Source organism: Dipodomys ordii, unplaced genomic scaffold (genome assembly GCF_000151885.1).
Source record: "Dipodomys ordii isolate 6190 unplaced genomic scaffold, Dord_2.0 Scaffold13, whole genome shotgun sequence".
Lineage (NCBI taxonomy): Eukaryota > Metazoa > Chordata > Mammalia > Rodentia > Heteromyidae > Dipodomys > Dipodomys ordii.
Genome location: NW_012267229.1, coordinates 5827025 through 5836916, shown reverse-complemented (window position 1 = coordinate 5836916; position 9892 = coordinate 5827025). Strand labels below are relative to the sequence as shown.

The 9892-nt window shown below is 41.3% G+C and overlaps 1 pseudogene; it reads left to right on the top strand.

The window, feature by feature from the left end:
• Positions 1–8335: 8335 nt before the first annotated feature.
• On the top strand, positions 8336–8952 carry LOC105981625 (annotated as a pseudogene).
• The last annotated feature ends 940 nt before the right edge of the window (positions 8953–9892 follow it).

Here is a 9892-nt window from a genome sequence, read left to right as displayed (position 1 = left end):
CGGTATAATTTGTGGAGGGGAAAGGGAAAAACAAGTCGTTTAAATAAGGATACAGGTGGACCTGTTGCAACAATGAGAAGTACAAGTTGTCATGTCAAAAATGAACTTTACAACTTTGGTGAGGGGGTGGGGGGAGGATTGGGTGGGGGGGAGAGGATGGGAAGGGATGGGAAGGGTAAACAAAGGAAAAAGCTACAATGCTTGATAAGAAATGTACTCACTATCTTGCCCATGTAATTGTAACCCCTCTATACAGTATTTTCACAATAAAAAAAAAGAAAAGAAAAGCTTAGCGACAGAACCTAAGCCCTGAGTTTGAACCCTACAACTGACAAAAAAAAGACATTCATTTGAAGTAAACATGATTCAAATATGCCTTTTAGAAGAGTAAATCCATAAAGAAATCAAAATGCTCCACTTTCCTGGTGCTTCATCACATCCAAGTTCCCCCTCTTATTTATGAGCCCTTCCAAGCACAGAATCCACACTAGATCTGCAGTACAGTACCCATTAACCTCAACAGTTCGTTAGAAATGCAGAATCACCGACCCTACCCTCCATCTGTGGAGTCAAGCCTGTCTTAACAAGATTTCCAAGTAATTCCTATTCATTGAAGTTTACAAAACCCTGTATTCTCCAAATCAATACTGTACACAAAACTCTAAAAAAAAACAGAAAAACATTTCTTGTGCCCATTTTACCAATAAGGAATTGAAACAGAGGTGAATTTAATGTGCCAATGATGACCCACAGTCTCTGTACCAGGGAAGTTTCTCTTGAAGGAAGTGCTGTCGATTTTCCGAGTATAGCTAGTTCTCCCATGTTTACACTAATAGCTATTAAAACACCTATAGTTCATCATGCCAGCCAGCCTGTTCTCTCTAGAAGTGTACCAGGAACACGCACTGGAGCTTGGGTGGACATATGTGGGGACTGGCGTAAAGAGCCACCAGAAAGATATGAATGCTGTACAGAAAGCAGGGGTTGGGGAAAGGAAAAGAAAAGGAATGAGGAGCCCAGGCCACATGGCACAGAAGAACAGATCGGGGCATGGAAAGGGAGAGATGAAGTGACAGCAGAGAGACATTCAAGCCTGGTTTTGCTGTCTGTTCCTCCCCTTGCCTGCAAGGGAGAGGTCTGTGCTGTGACGCAGTCTGGAAGAGGCTGTTGGCAGCCAGCCCAGAGCTGGCCCAGGTTCTCACTGCAGAGATTTTGTTTCTGCAGAAAGACTGGAGGCTGCCTGGTATACCTTTGTCAGAGTTATAGAGCAGCCACCAGCACTTAAGGGTACAGGACTCTATAGGAAAGCTATTCAACTTGTAGAACCACCTGAACAGCTAGATGCAGTAACTTGAGAGAGGTATCTTGCAGGACATATCCCTGAACACCAGCAGGAGCTGGGGATGCTAGGGTTTCACTATTCCTTTTTGCATCTCAGAAAGCAGCTCCAGGTTGCAGACTCCCTTCACCTGTCTTGAGTGTCTTGAGGTTTGCCTTTGACCCTGAACTCTGTGAGAGGTCCATAGCCAGCATGACTCTAGCTCAGCAAGGTTGAGAGCTCAGATCAGAGAAAGCTACCTGGTTTATCCCTGCAAGTTCAGCTGAAAAGGGCTAGCAAATGTACCTGGAAGCTGCCTGCCCATTCAGAGGCACAGGAAGTCTCAAAGGAAACAAGCTGACCCTCCCACACTCCCTTTACAGTGTCAGACACCAATGGTACAGTAAATGGTGGCTTCCAGTAATCGGAGTCTGACTTATTCCCTAATGTACAAAGATGGACAAAGGGAGGAGGTATTTCCATCTGGTGAGATAGCTGCTTAGGGCAGGTAAAGAACCTGGAAGCTGTACAACCACAATGTACAATGACATGTCCCAATGGAGTATCAGCCATTAACTCTGAGTCAAAAGAGTGAGCTCTTCCTACCATCTTAACCAGCATCTCCCTTGTCCTCCTAGCTGCCAAGTTTGCTTCCATACATTTCACTCTTCTGCCATCAGTAGCTTTCCCTCCCAATGTTAGAAGATGCCTATACCTTTCCAGGAACACCTGTGGGCTGTGCATTTGGTTGGGGCCAAGTTGTATGTCAAAGGAACTGAATCCAACTTCTATGTAACAAGAGAAGGTGAGTTTCTATATGCAATGGTGGGTGGTAAGATGTGAGGACAAGAAGTGGAGGTCACTAGAAAGAATCTGCCAAAACCACTATTTGAGGGTGAGTCACGTCTCAATTGCTTCCCACTGAGCCTTATAAAGAACACTATTCACCTTCTTTCCTACCTCTTTCACCATCCATTTTTGCTTTTAAAAAAGCATCTCCGGGATGCAGACTTGTGTATCCTGATGCTTTCTCTTGACCCTGAACCCTGTGAGGGTTCCATAGCCAGCCTGAACCTAGCTCAGCAAGACTTGGATCTCTCAGATCGGAGAAATTGTGCTTTTATAAGTTATACAAGGCAAGAAACATCTTCAAATTCACTTGTAAAGCTATCATGACAGTGCAATTTTTAAAAAATCTTCATGACAGAAAATGTCCAGCTGCATGTTAGATACAAGTTAATTCCAGACATCTTCTCTCCCTGAATTTCCATTTATCTTTATCACACCTGTTCACCTGAAGCAGCCAGAATTTTAAAATCCCACTTTAATTTGATTTTTAAGTCTCTCACTAGCCACCTAGATATTGGCAGTCTCTTCCTCTATTCATTGGGATAATAATTATCGAGCACACACAATATATGACTCATACTAGTCAGGAAGTCAACATTCTATCATATAGGAGTTGATTTGTCCTGGGAATATTTATTGAACCCCATCTGTTTACATGTCACTGTGGGAGGTCCTGGAAAGGGTACAAAGAAAGAGAATTTTTCAAGGAAGGCCTTGAAAAACTTCAGAGACTGTTGGAGAAATGCTTATGGTCATAAAACAACTTCCCTTTTTGTTTTGTTTTTGATGCTGGTACTGGGGTTTGAACTCAGGACCTAGGCATTTTTTTCTTTTCTTTTTTTTTTTAACTCAGGGGTAACACTCTACCACTTGAGCCATAGCTCCACTTCTGGCTTTTGGGTGATTAATTGGACATTAAATCTCAGGGACTTTCATGCCTTGGCAGGCTTCAAACTGCAATTCTCAGATCTCAGCTTCATGAGTAGCTAGGACTACAGGAGTAAGCCACTAGCACCTGGCAAAATAGCCCCTTTTCTAATTGTAAAACTGAACTTTTGACAACAAGTGTTTGTACCTTGAAAGCCTGTTAGTGACCCCAGACTACTAAATCCCAACCTTCATTTTAAGGCAGTCCTCAGGAGATTCCAAGCACATTCAAATTTGAGATTCACTGATCTAGACAAGGGAAATTCTAGAAGCTCAGAGGAGAGAGCGATTAGCATGCACATCAATTATTATGGATACATTCTGTGGGAGTTTGCCTTTGAAGACTGTCTGGACTTTGGCTGGATACAGAGGGCTCAAGGAATAATAATTTCCCACCTTCACTGAGTTAAAATTTTCACAAAATCCTATCTTCAAACTGCAGAAGGTACTAACATTTTTCAAATACATTTTCTACAACAGCAAAAGCTTTGAGTCAGGTAGAATGAATCTGCAAATTTTTGTGGCTGATGGTGTCAGGATCCCCAAATGGCAGCTTGCCTAGTCAGGACAGCTTCAAGGTCAGATCACCAGATGTCCCAGAATGGACCTGCCAACACAAGACTTCTAGCTTTGCCCCACCTACCTGTCAATCAGGTAGATCAACCAATGAGAAACTACCTCATTATTTCCAAGCAGTTATTCAGCCAATTGGCAGATTCCAACCAATTGAGTCTTGGACTAACATTATGCCAAGGCTGGTGGGGTGGCTGCTTTATCAGACAGCACAAGAGAGCAGATAAATCACTGTGAAGTTGTGATTGGAGGCTGTTCACACCGTAGCTCTTGTTTCATATTGGATCAGCGTGTTTCAATTATTCTTGCACTCAGCCATCCTGCATTCAATTTAAGATGGAAGAGTCTGGCTTTAAATTTGAAAACTGAAACAAACAAACTAGATCAAAACACAGACTCTGTACCATTATCTCACCACCCACAAAACCAATGCTGGTCCCATGGATGAGTCAAGGAAAGATTATATGGAATATAATATTCACCATTAAGTGCACTGCTTTAATCCAGACAGTGATCCATAATAATAATACCTGCTCTTTTTTTTCAGAAATCATTCCAAAAAAAGGACAGAAAATGTGATCCGAACTGTCTTCAATCAGAAAGACCTCTCCTTGGTATTATTTTCTAGTGATAAGGATAGGCTTTGTTGATCCATCTCCAGGGTAGCTGCCTGGGATATAAAGGTAGGCTGAGGCTGAGAGACAGAACATAGCTGGCTGGCTTACAAAAGGTAGAACTTAGGCCTCTGACTCATCAGCTGATCTAGTCGATGATGCTCAGTTAATACCAGGGCAATCACATCTATTATGAACCTCCCACCACTGACCACCATCATTGTAGTGCCTCTGCCTTCTTCATTCTTCACCCCACTCTTCAGGAAGCTAACAGTATTTCTCCTTCTCTTAACCATTGCCAAAGAGAGCTGAGGTTATGCCTGACTAAGATGGCAGGAATAGCCAGGCACCCACCAAGAAAAGCAGACATCACCCACTCTTATCAGAGGACTTTGCTCTTTGGGAAAGGGCTTTGTAGTGGGAAGGGTCAAGCTCAATGGTTCATCTCACCATTTTTTTTCCAGTGTCTTTCACAGACTGAACATATTGTGTTGCATTTCTGAAATGAAACTGTGAGAACTCTGGAAACCATACAGTGAAGGAATGGCTGGAGGAACTGATGGCATGAAATGTTCTTTCAAATGTTAGGGATTTTGAGAAGAGGGGCAGCAGGTATGCCCTCTGTAATGCCTGTGGGTAAGATACAAGCTCAGTGGTGGGAAACACTTCCTTAAAAAGAAAAGTCATCCAACAGTGGGAGACAACGTTCTTTTCCCCTGAGATAGGAGCTGTCCATGATTACAGGCCCTTGTTTGGAATAGGACTTTATCATTATTTCAATTCAGTTTGTGTTGCATGGAAATCTAACATACATTGGATGGTTCTGTTGACCTCATTTAATATGTACTATTCCATTTGTTCCCATCATAGTCCAATAAGTTCAGTATACCTGTTAGGTTACAGTTTGGCTTGTTCCTAGTCCCTAGACTTGAAATGTTCCTGCCTTGGGTATCTGAGTGGCTTCTTCCATTTACGTTATTCTGATCTTTTCAGAGTGTTGTTATCTCCTCTGAGAGCTTTTCCTAGTTACTTCTTGTCACATGACTATCTCCTATCCCAGCCTTCCATGACTTACCTTTATTTATTTGTCTATTTGGCATTTGGTATTATCTAAAATTATGTTATATTTACATCTGTTTATGATCTACCTTCAGTTATGGTTTGAATCCTAAATATCCCCCAAAAGCCACATATTAAAGTCTTGGCCATCTACCTGGGACACTATTGAGAGGCGGGGACTCTAATGAAAAGAAATTAAGTCAATGGGGGCATGCACAGGAAGGAGCTATTGGCCTGGAAGGGACCCTTGCCCCTTCTTTTTTCTCTTTGCTTCCTAGCTGCCATGAAGTGAGCAGCTTTACTCCATCAAGAACAACCTTCCATCATGGTTTGCTTCACCATAGGTCCCAAAAGAATAGTCAACCGACCCCTAGTCTGAAACTGTTAGCAAAATAAATCTTCTCTCTCTCTCTTTTTTTTTTGTTGTTGTTGGTCATAGTGGGGGTCATGGGGTTTGAAATCAGGGCCAAAAACTCTGGTTTTCTTTTTCTTTTTGCCAGTCCTGGGGCTTGAATTCAAGGCCTGAGCACTGTCCCTGAGCTGCTTTTACTCACTGGTACTTTACCACTTGAGCCACATTACCACTCCTGACTTTTTCTGTGTATGTGGTACTGAGGAATTGAACCCAGGGCTTTATGCATGAAAGGCAAGCACTCCACCACTAAGCCACATTCCCAGCCCCATTTCTGGTTTTCTGGTAGTTAATTGGAGATAAGAGTCTCATAGACTTTTCTGCCTAGGCTGGCTTCAAACCCAACCATCCTTAGATCTCAGCCTCGTGAGTACTTAGGATGACAAGTGAGAGCCACCAATGCCCAGCTCATTCTTCTCTCCTTTTAAGTTCTCTTAGATATTCTTCACAGTGACAGAAAGCTGGCTGACAGTCTCCACTTTAAGAAGAGAAAGACCGAGCTGACTATGTTCAGTGCTTTGTTGCCCACTTGACAAGTTGAGAACTGGCAAATGGTAGATGATCAGAACATATAAAATTAATAGATGATTATTCTACAGATTTTCCATTTTATAGATTTTTACAGAGAGCAAAACTGAGGCATTGACATGGTAAAATAATCTCCCTATGGCCCTGGAATGAGTAGAAGAGCCAGGACTTGAACAATTTGGCTCGAGAGTCTGTGCTCATGACCACTACCCATCTGATCTTCTGAAAAAGTCATGTTTTCTCAAAGAGAAGTTAAAAAGTCCTTGAAAGTTCAATGGCTGGCACAGACTTTTGTTTTATTGTTTCAAATGACTTGTATCTATAAGCCTCTAGCCACTGGGAGAGAGGTAGAAGATAAAAGGCCAAATGTACAGACTATCTTTTTGCCTTGCTGATCTGGCTTCACAGTGATATGGTAAGTGGAGCAGGTGGGTCAGAGAGGGACAGAAAACAGTTTGACAGTCACCTGTTCCTCATCTGTCCCTTGGCAAATAGATTGACTGACACAACTCCCATGCCTGGAGTCTTCAAAACCAAATCTACAAACTCAGAACAGGCTTCTTGCCTCTCCAAGAGATTTGAAACCATATGCAATGTCACCTTGGCAACAAAGGCACTGAATTTATGATCCTGCTTCCTTCTTCTGAGTAGGGCTAGGGATTTTTCCATGACAAAATTTATTTGAATATTCACAGGTCACTAGAGGGAGTCCACAATGACCTTTGCAGCTAATAACAAAAAAAAAACAAAAAAAGAGAAAGATCTGAGTCTAAACATCAGACTAACCTGAGTTAAAAGTGAGGTTACTTCTTTGAACTTCAGTTTTCTTACCTAAAATATAATAGCTAACCCTTCTTATATTTTTATTTGGTGGGGGGAGGCAAGGATCAGATACTAAAGAGGACATCTGCTGTTGGTTTTTTGTTCAACTGTCAAGCTATTGTTCTTCTTCCATTTGTCTTCTAATCTTTCTGTAGCTGGGTTCAGAAACAAACATTATCTAAAGGAGTTATTAGGGTTGAGTCCAAAACAGCTAAACTAAATCAGCAAAAAATGACATGGACATGCCTGTCCATGTGGCTATGGATTATTTCAGTGGCATATTGTCTGCACTTCAGATACAAAGCTCAGGCCTTGAGCCACCTTCCTATCCTATACTCTGGCTCACTGGGAGTTTGCCCAACTGGCTGCAAAGCTTTATTATTATCAGAGCCTGCCCTGGTCAGGTCATCCTCTCTTAGAACAGGTGATGAGAAGTAGAGACAAATACGTGAAGATAGAAATTTTTCAGGACTCAATTGGACTTGAGGGTCTGCAAGAAATCTCCTTCTACTTTTGAGAAATAAAACCCTGTTGCTTAGTAGTTTCACATTCAGCTTAATGAATTCTCTCTTGAAATCACCATGGCTTTAAGCTTAGTATTCTCATCATTTACTGAGGAGTGTCAAATTTTGCTAGCATGCCTCATCCTAGCACAACATTTAGAATATTTTTAATGGCACCTGGGATGTAGCTCAGTGATAAAAAAAATACCTACCTACTATGTAAAATACCCTGCACCCAAAACAAAAAGAATCATAGCAGCTTATAAAATTCATTAAGAAATATGTCTAAAATGAATCGGTGTGCTTCTGCCTGACACAGGCTATGTCTACTTCCAGGATTCATCACAAAGAAGAGGTGTGCAAAGGGCTACCATGTAAACAGAGAGATTTTGTTCACTATTAGGTACCTCAAAATGTAAACTTCTTGGCATTCTTATATACTCAGTTTCAAACAAAACCCAATAATAAATCTGACATCTTGGAAATGGAAGGCTAAGAGGGACTGGCACAGATCAGAGCTCAATAAATAATCTGAATGGATGAGATGAATGAGATAGCATAATAAGTTAAATGAATGGCTAAGTCATGGTGCCTCAGATCACTGAGTGATAACAGGATTTTCCTGAAGTGCTGATGAAACAGGAAATGTCTCAGTGGGTCATTTAATTCTAGGAAAAGATGTTTAAGTCTCAAGAAGAAAGGAGAGCTATTTGCCCCATCTACTGTGAGAATGAAGACTATTCTCAGCAATCAGACTGTCCACATTCTAGAAAATGTTGGCATTACTCTGAAAGGATGCACAGAGTGATCTTGAAGGATCACCCAACCCCCACACCTTGGAACCCTCCAGAGAGATTTCAGCCACATCAATCACATCAATGTAGAACTCAGTCTCCTTGGAAAGGAAAAGGAGAAACTTCGGGTTGACAAATGGTGGGGAAACAGAAAGGAAAAGGCCACTGTCCAAACTATCTGTAGTCATGTACACAATGTGATCAAAGGTGTTATACTGGGCTGTGATTACAAGAGGAAGTCTGTATAGGTTCACTTCCCCATCAATGTCGTTCTTCAAGAGAATGGCTCTCTAGTTGAAATCTGAAACTTCTTGGGTGAGAAATACGTGGCAGAGTTAATCCTTGAAGTTAATGTGTTAATCCTTGAAAGAAATGATACTGAACTTGTTTCAAATTGCTTTGTTTCAGCAAGTACCAACAGTTAAAAACAAGGTTACATCAGAAAGTTTGGATGGTATCTCTGTTTCTGAAAAAGAAACGGCTCAACAGGCTGATGAATAGATCTAAGTTAACCCAGCTTCAGATACACCATCCAGGATCCAGATACCAATTTGTAATAATCCAGTGATGCAATAAAATAATTATATTGGGAAAAAAGAGAGAGGGAAGTAATAGTTACTTTCTACTTTATGTTTCACAATAGGTTAGTAAATAATAAAGGAATTCTGTTGTCTGAAGGCTATCATTTCCTTGGCTAGGTTTTCCTGAGTATCCCTAATAAATGCATCAGTTTTGATGCTTTGCTCCCCAAAGATAATAACTGATACAGTTTCAGAGTCAATTGAAGCTCAAGTGGTAGAGTGCTAGCTTTAAGCAAAAGAAGCTAAGGGAGAGTGTCCAAGCCTCAAGAGTTCAAGCCTCAAGACTGGCTAAAAAAAAAAAAAAGAAGTCAATTATACAGTGTGTGTGTGTGTGTGTGTGTGTGTGTGTGTGTGTGTGTGTGTGTGTGTGTGTAGTTAGCCAGCCTAGGTTTCCAACCTAGAAAGTAGAGCCACTTGGGACTGGATGACTGCATAACTCAGTGAAAAAAAGCTGTGTATTTTAGACAGTTAAGCCAAAATGGGTTCTAACCACTGTTCTAAGTGCTTCCTGAGTGCAGTCTACTCTCCTCACTTGGCAGGGTTAGAACAGGTCCAGGGTTATGGTTCCTAGCCACACAGCCACACTTATGTAGGATGACAGTAGCACCCCATCTTGAGTAACAATGATCCGAAGAACATCCAGACCTTAACAAATATCCATAGGAGCAAAATTGCCTCTGGTTGAAAGTCACTGACTTAGTCTTTTGAAATGGGTCAGCTCTTAAAGAAATTGGACTTAAGAGTTTTTCACTAATTATAAACTTGCTGGGGACATGACTGAAGTGGTACAGCACCCACCTAAGAAGCGCAAAGCATGGATAGATAGATAGATAGATAGATAGATAGATAGATAGATAGATAGATAGATAGATAGATAGATAGATAGATAGATAGATAGATAGATGAGATAGA